The sequence below is a fragment of the Eupeodes corollae genome, chromosome 3 (assembly GCF_945859685.1).
Source record: "Eupeodes corollae chromosome 3, idEupCoro1.1, whole genome shotgun sequence".
NCBI classification, from domain to species: domain Eukaryota; kingdom Metazoa; phylum Arthropoda; class Insecta; order Diptera; family Syrphidae; genus Eupeodes; species Eupeodes corollae.
Window position 1 is genome coordinate 137314232 of NC_079149.1, and position 11845 is coordinate 137326076.

Below are 11845 nucleotides of genomic sequence, written 5' to 3' on the forward strand. Positions count from 1 at the left end.
ATAAAAGATTTTTAGAAAGATGTCTGTGCGTCCTTCAAAAAAATGTTGTTATATACAGATAATAATGCATGAAAGGGCTCTTAAAAAAAGGTGAGCATTTTGGTTAACCCTAAATATCTTACGAACCAAAAAAATTGGAAAAAAATCCAATTATCGGTTTTTTATAAATCGTAACACTGAAAAAAAATGTTAACCTCGAACATTTTACGAATAAAGAATTATTTCATCTCCAAAACAATTGTGTGCAATTAAAAAAAAATCGTTTTTAGCATCTGGTAAAATTTTGAGAAAAATCAAATTGACAATGTTTTTTACCTAAAAACATTACTCAAAGTTGGTAAAAATTAAATTTCAAATCAAATATCTTTCAAAAACTCGAGGCCTTATAAGGTATCTTATAAGAAATATTGTTTTCAACATTCGTGGAAATTTTGAAGAAAATCGAATTAACAGTTTTTTTTTACAAACAATAAAAATTTAGAAGAAAATTTAACAAAAGTTGGTAAAAATTGATTTTCGGTTCAACTAACTTTTCAAAATTTTAAGATATTGGCCTTAAGCTACTTTTATCTTCTAAGAAATATTGTTGTCAACGTTCAGTAACATTTTGAGGAGAATGTAATTGACAGTTTTCTTACAAAAAATAAAAATCTTAAAAGAAAACAATACCAAAACTTGGTAAAATAATTTCGACTTAAATAGCTTTTCAAAAATTAAACACTATTGTCTTCAAACTTTTTTATTTCACAGAAAATATTGTTTTCGATATTCAGTAGTTTTTTGTATAAAAATCCAACAGTTCATTTTTTCATAAAAAAATAAAATCTCCAAAAAATAGTACACAAATTTGGTAAAAATTGATGTTCGGTTCTTGATATCTCTCAAATTAATTTCATTCATCCAATTTGTAAAAATTTATGAAATGCTACTGAAATTGGTACAAATATGTTTTCGACTAAAAATCTGTTTAACAAAACTAGATTTTAAAACTGAACTGTTTCATTATATGAAAAATATTGTTGGTAATTTTGAAATTTTTAAGAATAATAAAACTTATTCAACCCAACACGAAAACCTACAAAATTTTAAGCAAGACAAGTCGACAGACGTGATGGGAAGTTATCAGTGTGGGTCGCATCCCCGCCTATTTTAAGAAGTAGGTATATTGGATTTTTCTAAAATAATTCATAAAATTTCGTAGCTAAAAATTATTTTGCAGCAAAATGCCTTTTCTTGTACGAAAAGGGTTCGAGATGACAAATAAATTATATAAGTTTAGCTCTGCCGCTCTGGGGCTTATGAATGTGATCCGTCACAATGTGTTGAATAAAATGTAACTGGATTCGGAATTATTAATAATTTAGAGTTAAACGAATCATTGAGTTTTTTTCTACTTCAAAAGTAATTATCTACTAAATAAAACGTATTTGAAATGTAAATATGTCTTTGCTAGTTCTATCCCGAAAGTACGTACACATGGAACTCTCTCTTTTTCCAAAAGATATAACTTTTGCAGATTCTGGAACCCTAAATCGTTTATAAATGCCAATATTTTCAAATTGACAAATCAAACCAAATATATTAACTTCCAATGGGAATCAATATTTGCTAACTAATCACCTAGCTTTTCCTACTTTCTAAGGGTTTTATTAGCAAGTTAAATAATAATCCACTTTAAATAAAAAAGATGCTTTTGAACAGTATATTTTTAACTTCTTTTCTAAAGCAAGACTTTTCTATGGTAAGATACATATTTCTTTAATAAACTTACAAATCAAATTCATCTATTAAAAAATGAAGAAAATAGAAAAACGTCCTTTTCCATTACAAATAAAATTAATATTTTCAATTTTTCATCATCTTTCTATTACCTAATATAGAAAGTGCGATGCGCAAAAACTCTTTTCTAGCACAAATAAAAAAAGAAAAAAATATAAGAAACAAGCTGACAAAAGAAAAAAAAACAAAAACAAATAACAAAATATCCATTAATATCTGTTACAAGAAAAATCACCGGAGAGACAAAACAAAAGCAAGACTATCTAACATCAGAAAAATAATTTGATGCCAAGTGTATACCAGAGTTTCCATTTGACTTCATTTCAATTTATCTTCTCCTAGAGCCACAATCAATTTTCCTTAATTTCATCAGATTTAAATTGCCCCACTTCTCCCCTCCCCGCACTTGACGTTGGGGTATGTTGGTGTTCGCATGTATCCACCAATCTATTCACATTATTTTATCATTCCATTGTATTCACGGAGAGAATAAAAAACAACAACTGATAAATTATGGGGGTGAGTGGGAGAATTGGGGGTGGATTTTCTTTGTTCACTCACACAAAGATTTCTTTTAACTGGGGAAGAAGAAAGAAACAATGCACAAGGATGTAGATATTATAACAAGAAATGTCCCTAACACTCCCTCGTTTTTATATGTTTACCTTTTTTGCTACTTCCATCATCATCATCATTGTGCTCCATTCTTTTCTTTTCGGGTCCTGGTTGAGAGACTGGGTATTCGAGGTCCTGTGGACCGAATCGACGTTCGTCCTCGTCCTCGTCGTCGCCATGGCAGGAAGACAATAGCAAAAGGACGAGACTTCCACCACCGCCCACGACCAAACAACACAAGCAATTCGCAAATTGCTCTCCACAAGTAATCGGCATTCAGTTTTCCTATTTCGGTGTATAACTTTCGATTATGTGGGTGGTTTGGGTTGGGGTTGGGATTGTTGGATAAGGGTAGATAAGTTGAATATAGGTACAGGATGTATAGGAAGGTGGTAGTGGGAGATGGAGAATGGCGGTGAATAATGGGATAAACGATCCCGTTTGCTTGCCACTTGCCACTGCGCTGCTGAGCTTCTCAGTTCTTCCACCATCACCATCATCATCATCATCACCGATATACCACACGAAAAATACCAACCCTTAATCGTTTATTTTATTTTTTGTGCGAAACTGATGTAATTTATATGGGCACTTGACTGTTTAAATTGCCTTTCGAGGAAATTTTATATTACACTTAAGTTTAATGGAAAATAATTAATTTCATTCCGACTGCGTTTATGGTTTTATTTTACGGCCAGAACCGACATCACCGCACGACTCGATGGAACTTCGTTTGGTTTGGTTTGGTTTTGGCTTGGAGATCGGTGTGGGTCTTCGGTACCATCTACCATATACCATCATCAGCTTCTACTATACGACGACGTTACGTATACAAACATTTGCGTGAATTATTGTGCGGCAGTTGAGGGTTAAAATGTTTCATTTCTTCGGTGGGTCGTCCGCGGCCATTACTTTCAGCTATAGCAGGCCAGCTAAACGGGTAGGGCCAGGCCGGGCAGGAAGAGAGAGTATAGAGCGGACTTGATGTGCTTAAATGGAATGGCAGAGGTACCCTACCCCATTCTATGGCATTATTTTTAAGACTATATACGAGTGTATAAGAACAAGAAAAAGACGATCCCCATTGCTTATTCAAAATGGACGAAACAAGGATTCACTTATAGCATAAGACGATGAGGATATTTAAGTGGGCTCGTAGAATAACAGTAAATTTTACGTCGTCGTTTGTTTTCTTTTTTCTTTTTTTTTCTTATGCTTGTGTCCTTCTTCCTGCTGCTCGAGCTTTAACTTCATCTTCAAGCTCCTCTCGCCATCCAAAAGAAAAAAAAAGGAACAAACCCATCGAAATGATGAACTTTTATAGCCTGCCTTAGGTTTTTAAGTACCTACTGTTGAAGGAATTTATATCCGGACCGGAAGACTTATGGCTTGTCGCAATTTTTTTCGCAGAATTTAGCCAAAAATAAAATTTCATTGCGGTTTTATTGCGTTTATCAAAGTAATGATAGAACATCCATCGTCGTCGTATAGTCGCATGGGGAATGTCAAGTTAGAGGCATCAAGAAGGTTTATTTTATTTTTGTTTCTTTATTATATTGGCATCATTTTATTTTCAAATGGGATAATATTATTCCTTTTTTTTGAATTTTACTTTTTTTTATTAAGTTCATTTCATTTATATCTGGTGGGAGAGATCTAGAGTAGTAAAACAAAACTACTTCAAAAAATTTGGTAACATCAAATTTCATGAATGCCTATTGCCTATCTATGTTACTTACTTTCAGTCCTGTGTGACTGCAAACCCTCTTTCTAGCTTAAAATGAATACCTAATTGAATGGCAGGTTTTGAAATTAATTTAGAATTAAAAAGAACTTTGCCAATGATGCCAATAAAAGATCAATTTTCAAAACTGATTTTCGAAATTAGTTGAAACCTAAAAGTAACCGGTGTTTCCTAAGAGGTATAAGACTTTAAGTTGTCAATACTTTTTTAACGTGCGGCCATTTTGTCAGCTTGCAAATGATTTGGAATTAAAAGTATTGAATAGGACCAAACACAAGACTTCTGTTAGTTCCAATTTTCATGAGTGAATTTTGTTTATTTGTTACTCTCGGTGGCAGTGTAACATGTAACACCCTTCGTGCCACAATCGATTTATTGAAGAAAACGTTTGGTAACCGCATAGTATTACGTTATACATAGACCCGTGAATGTCTCCAAGATCGTGCGACTTAACGCTACTTGGCTATTTTCTACTGTAATATGTGACGTTGCTAGTCTACGCTGATAAGCCCGAAAAGATTGATCACTTCTAGGTTGTAGGACAACATTTGGCGGATTATTACCGATATACGGCCAAAAAGTTTATAAAAGTCCAAACGGGACCTCCAGGTTTGAATACGTTCATGCCGTGGCGGTTATTTGAAACCATATTTAAATAATTGTAATTCCAAAATATTATCTTCCAAATAAAATAAATTTCATGTCAACATAAAAAAAATATTATTTATTTTATTCTATTACCTCAGACCTCTAAAAAAACCGTTTGTTCGATAAATCAGTCACTTTTTAACATATCCCTCAAAAGAAAGAATAATGTCATGACATGACAACTCAAAATGTATCGTTTTCAAGTAAGTTTAAATAAAAAAAATTGTGAAAAAAATGGAAAATAATGTAAATATTTTGGAACCAGACAAATCTCGAAAAATTGATGTGAATTCATATTGATGAGAGGTTTTTGAAATATATCAAAATTTAGAACACATTTTTACTCTGGTAGTTCGAAAACGAACAATTTTGAAATACCTACTGTCATTGTTGTATTTATTTAGAAATTTGAGATACAATTATTACACTGTTTCCATACTAAAACCTAAATGATATGATTTTTGAAATGAATTTAAATTAAAGATGTCCGAAGTGATTTCTTTAAACATATTTTATTTAATAGTTGTATTTAAAATATAAAAATAAATAAAGAAATTAAATAACGTCATTACTTTTTGCAAGCTGTCTCGCAAGCTGATTGGCTTGAAAATCTATTCCCATTGCCTTTGCATCCACCGTAGACGAACCTCTTGCATGTATTTGTAGCAGAACAATAATACCGGGATTTAATGTGGGCTTTACATGGGCCAATTTTATGTTCTAATTCACAATCTTGAAACGAAAATATGTATAATTATTTATGTTTTAAATATTGTTCCAAAATATTTACCTGATGCAAAAACTGTCACCACAAATAGGAAAACCAACACAAATTTGAAATTCAAGCTTATTTCTTGATTTTGTTTTAATCTTGTATTGAAGATGCAACTGTTGGTACTGATGGATATATTTCAGTACTCCATGATTTATACCTAAAAGACTTGTCGTCTTATCAGTGAAATGTATATCTTTGCAAAATGATGAATAATATTTTGTTATCCAAAATTTACAAAACCCCACCACACGTGGCACAAGTTCAATTAAACAGGAAGTTGGTATATAATTACTTAATTTGTTTTATTTTTTAATTAAATTACTGCAAATTTCATTCATCATGTTTTTGAAGATAAACTCTTAAAGCTCTTATCTGTCACGGCCTCTGCCATTGATGATTTTTGTGTATTATCGTATGGATTCAGATATAATCGAAATACAGATGGAAGAACTTAAGTAATACAAAAATACGTATCTCCTTTTAAAATATCAGATATTTATCTTTTACCTTTTTCATTACATACTCATAAGAGTTTTTATTTGTTTGTAGCTTTTGAGATGCAATTTACATATCAAAATAATTCTATTACCATCTCTGTGCAACTAATATAATGTGCCAACTACAATTTTACTTAAGAAAAATATTACAAACACGAGCTTGCCATTTATGTTTGATGCTTGTGATTTAATGCAATAATTTTGAAAATGAATAAAGTATTGAGTTACATAATATTGAATTTTTAAAAAAAACTTTGTAAGGGTGAAAAGTAAAAGACAAGTAATAGATACTTTCGGGGTGGGTTCAAAATTCTTCAAAACACATATACATATTATCATCGTCTAAGTTCTTTTAACTTGATTAAAAAACTTGATTTGGAAAACTTAATATAAATTTTGAATTTATGTTTAAAAATAATACATAGTGGAACTATTTTCAATTCAAAATTAGCTCTTATTTGGGCTGCGATTCGAAGTTTTCTGTTTTAGATGAGTAAAGGCTCTTCACTAACAATAATAAAAAAAAAACAAAAATTCGTTCAAATTTTTCAGGGGAAACGTTTCTAAGTAAAAATTGTTTCATTTTCTCAATAATTGTACAGAAGACTGATTCAAAATAAAAAACAAAATGTCTGCGATTTTCATTGCTCATTGTGTTTTTCTATTTTTCCATACAGAGCATTTGGCTTCTTTGATTATCTGTCTTGTAAATTTAGAAACTTTTATTTTTAAATCATTATATTAACATTTTGTATAAAAGGAATTTGAACGGCCTTAAAAAAGTGTCTTAACATTATTTGAATTTAGTGCACTAATTTGTATTATCTGAGGTTAAGTTAAAATGCGTGGCTAATTCCACAACCCAATGAGGTGAACATTTTATTAAGAAATATAATTTACTTATTCTTTATGAGGAATTAACAAATCCTCCAAGAGTAATTCTTGTCATGAAAAGTGCTTTCTCAAATAAGCCGTTCGGATTCGGCATATAAACTGTAGGTCCCCTCCATCCCTGCAATTACTCGCACACAGGAATGGTTGAGAGTTGTAAATCGCAATAGGCACTGGTTCTCGACCGACTGTTGCTCCACCTAATTTATTTATCTATTTACTTATTCAAGAAAGTTTATGAAAAAATTGCAGTCCGTCAAATTGAACAACAGTTTTAAAAATATGAGTATTAAAGATGAAAAATCGTGTTATTATTTTCAGTTCAGTCCATTTTGAAGAAAACAATTGATATTTTTATAAAAATTGGTATCGAAAAGCAACAATTATTTTTTGATGAATTTAGCTGTTGACTATAGGTAATAATTTAAAAAAGTGGTCGAAACAACAGAGGACCTAGCCATGCATTTCAAATAAACCTCTAATTGCTTTGAAAACAGTGCACTAATTAGAAAAAATGTCAGCAGACTTTTTGAAAAATTCATTTAAAAACAGTCGCACTCATGATTTAAATACATTGTTTTTGATAAGTTTTGATTTTGTCTTTGGTAAGCTTAAATCCAGTTTATTTTATTCATAGACAATTTTAAACCATTTTAACCATAGCCTGGAGTCTTAAATATACATGACAGAACCGGAACCTACCTTTAAGTCGTTTTCAACTCAATAAAACGTCAATAATAATCAAATCAAATGAGAAAATTGCAATGTGAGACATTTTATTTGAAAAAAAGAAAACAAAATTTGAAGATCAAGATTTTGATATTTTCCTGGATGTTAAAATGATGATACCACCCTTCATGGCCATCATTTGAAATGGATGACTGTGATTTTTATGAAAGGTACGATTTGACAAAAAAGCCAAATTTAAAATTGACTTTATAAATATTGAATTTCCAAGTTATTTTTATAGGATCAAGTGAAATTGTACTATAATTGTAGTAGATTGTACCTAAGACCTTTTTGTAACTAAACAGAGCTCACAGATTCCCTATAAATAGTAGCTGTAGTTAACCTTGATGTTAAATTTAGGCTCTAATTCAAATATAATTGGGTTTAAAATATGACTAACTATAGGAATATGCCCTATTAATACAACGGTTTTGGTATTAAGGTATACAAAAGAAGAAGCTTAAATTAAGATAGGAATTATATTTCACTAGGCCTTAACCAAATAGAAGGACCTGTTTGACAACTGGAAATAGTTTTTTTAGGGGCTAAGGGGTTGAGATACTATTTTGGAGTTTCACTGACTTAGGAGCTCAAAAAGAGCCCTAAATTTACTCATCATCAGGTTGTTGAAATTATGAACTTAAAGGTGTGGTGTTTCCAGCTTGACGCCAAGCTGGGTACACTACAAGTTTGAGGGAGAAGGGATTTTTGAACCAAGTAGGGATTAAAGCACCCCATAATTAGATTTTTGAAAATGTGTTTGGGCGAGAAAGTCTCCAAAAGTTTCAGCTTTACGACTTAAGTTTGGGGATATGGGCTTAAGAAACAATTTGGAGTTCCGTGAACTAAGGAACCCGAAAATAGCACTTAATGACCCCATCATTAGTTTTTTTTTAATTTTGTTTGCTTTAGAAAGTCTCCAAAAATTTAAACTTTGCTACTCGATTTAGGGGGTAAGGGGTGGAGATACTATTTTGGAGTTTCACTGACTTCGGAGGCCAAAAAGAGCTCTAAATTTCGTCATCATATGTTTTTTGAAATTATGAACCTTAAGGTGTGCCAGTTTAACGTCAAGCAAGGTGCACCACAAGTTTGAGGGTGAAGAGATTTTTGAACCAAGTCGGTATTAGAGCATTAAATAAGCACAAAAACAGCCCTAAATCACATCAATTTCGAAATTCGATTGTGGTGTTTCCAATGTAACTGAATTGTTTTTTTTTTAAATTTCATTATCTTTCAGTACTTTTAAAAACAAATCAAACATTTGACAAAATGCTTAATAGAAATTTATAAATATTTTGTTAATGTACATATATCTTTGAGAGCAAATACAAATATTTTAATTCAAAATAAAAACCTATTAAAAACTACCAAACAACATACAAATTGTTTTTGAACTTCAATTTTCTTTATAAAATAGTAGATTTTTGTTTAAATAAATAATTGCGTTAGATATTCAAATATCTCAAGGATTTTTGTATAAAATTTTATTTCATAAACATTGACAAGTGACAATTTTGCAAAAGTTTTGTATTAAATAACGTTTTGACAGGTGACATAATTGTCAGGTTACTATACATTGATAATTTCTATTGAACATTTTGTCACATATGAGGCTATATGACAAATTTGTCGCAACGATTTGTTTTTGTAAGATATTGGAGGCGTTAACCGTTTTTAACAAAATCAATTTCGCGGTACTTTTGTAGACTCAAAATTTCATTGAATAATTTTTAACAAATTTAAGGATGGCGGACTTTAATTGTTCTATCACTTAAAAACTTAACATTTAAGACATTTTCGTATCGAAATCATCACTCAAAAAAATGTCACAAAACTAAACCGAATGTCACAATTGTCAGGTTCAAACTAAAAAAATCTAATTTCCACCTTGCTTTTGTTCCATAATAAAATTGTCATCACAAGTTTGTCGATGAACTTGTGACAATTTTCCCTTGTCTTGATAATTTTTTAAGAATCCGTAATCTTGACAACTGTCAAAAATTTAACGACAATTCTACAAAATTTTCAATTTTTTTCTGGGACAGAATTTATAAAATAGGCAAGATGCTATTTAACGATTGTCATCTGTAGCACTTGTCAGTGTTTATAAAAAAGGGTCGTGATGTAAGGTCTCAAATATGACGTCAGAAAATAGCTAACACACTTATTTATTAGATTACATTCGTTATAGTCGTTTTGACCTCGGTATAGTTAAACCTAGTAAAGAAACACAGTCTCTAGGTACCTCACGTCAAACAAATCCTATTTTGAAATTAAATTTTTACGAAACAAATAACATATTTGAAATAATTTATTTAAAGGTTATGATAAGACCAATCTAGAACTCTGGTTATTATAAATTATGGAAACATATTTCTGATGGAGCAATTTTAACAAAAGATTGATAAGTTTAAAATAAATTACTCTCGTTATAAATAATCATTTCAGTTTTAAAGGCTTTGTAAAATCGAAGTAATTAAACTCTGCTGATACAAATAAAGTATCAGGTTCTAGTTTTTAATGGCACCAATTACCAATTGTAAGTTAGCACAATGAGCCGTATTTTACACTTTTTTGTTTGTATTTAAAATAGCATCCATTAAATTAAGTTTTATTTATCTTTTTCTTAATGAAGCAGGTATGTTTTTTAAGTTCCTACTTCTAGCAATTTATTTCTTTAACTATACTTAGGTACATAAGTAAGTCTCTTAGGTATCTACGAATGTTTTGACCACTAGGTATAGCTTACTCCCATTTTCTTTAAGACATAAATTCATATACCTACCTTAGCCTCATATACATAACTGTTAATATAAAACAATATAAATTGCTTAATCTTTTCTCTTGATGGTGCAATTTATTTGATTCCATTTGCTGATGTTACTGAATATACTTACTTATCCATAGCAACCCCAATAAACCTACCTATACCTCCATGTCCATATTGCATCCGTTATAAGTTGATGTAACGGATATAGGTATATACCTTTCTATGCAGTCGTATCCTGCTCCTGTATCCCGTTCAACCCACTGGAGGATGTAATATATCGCTTGTATTTTTCTTTTACTGAAGAAGCATCTGACAGCTCAATACATCTCTGCTCTCCGTTGTCTATCAAGCGAACGATTTCCTTATTTTTGTCTGAACTGTATTGTATAGTAAAGGCTACGTACCTATACCTACACCTCTAGACAATGTGGGGTCTTGAAGTGGGATTAAAAAAAATCCAAATACGTATTGAATGAGATCGCAGATCATCTCAAATCCTTAAAGCTAACTATCTTCTCGTTAAAACCTAATGAACCTCAGAATTTCACTCCTATCCTGATCCACAACCCCGACTTCCTCAAACCCCAACATTTTGGAGGTGCCATTGTAACAATTTGATTTTCTCTTATTTTCTTTTTTTTTTCAATATTAAATAGAAAAGAAAATTGTGTATCTGTGGAAAGTACAAAAAAAAGTACCCATCTAACTGCTAATTGAAAATCTGCGCAAGAAAAATGCTCGCCAGTCCGTGAAGGCAGAAGACACGCCAAACAAAAAAAGAAACAAAAATTGCTAATGCTACCGAAGATTCAATAACGGGTGTGTGATTAAAAACAAGAAAAAAGTCTATCTAATCAACTTCCCCCCACCACAACGGATACGGGAGAACTTGGCAACAACTGCCTGCCTGCTATGCTACTGTTACCGTTACCACGTGCCGTCGGCCATCGATGGAATGTGTATAGTGTATAGTGTAGTGAGACGATTTTTTCCTAATTTTGATGGTATTCGTGAGGGAGGTGTGGCTTAAAGAATTTCCCCTTGCTGGAAGCGCCATTTTAATTCAAAATCTAACTGGAATTTTAATACTGGAGTACAGTAAACAGAGGAGAATTAAATTTCCATGAAAATTCCCTTTGAGATTGTGGGATTTTCCGTAGACTCAAACCTCGAGCTGCAAGAAACTTGTGTTCTTATTTCCTATAGCACAGATGGGAACCAGGGAAATTAAGTTTCATAACGGGGAAATTTTTAATAATTTTATTATTATGAATTAAAATTAGTTTTTAATTTTATTTTTAAACGAATATTAACAATGAGACCGAAAGTTGTGCAATTTATTTATGACTGATATTGTTTTCTAAGATGAAACCAAAAAAAGAGCATTGCTGCCT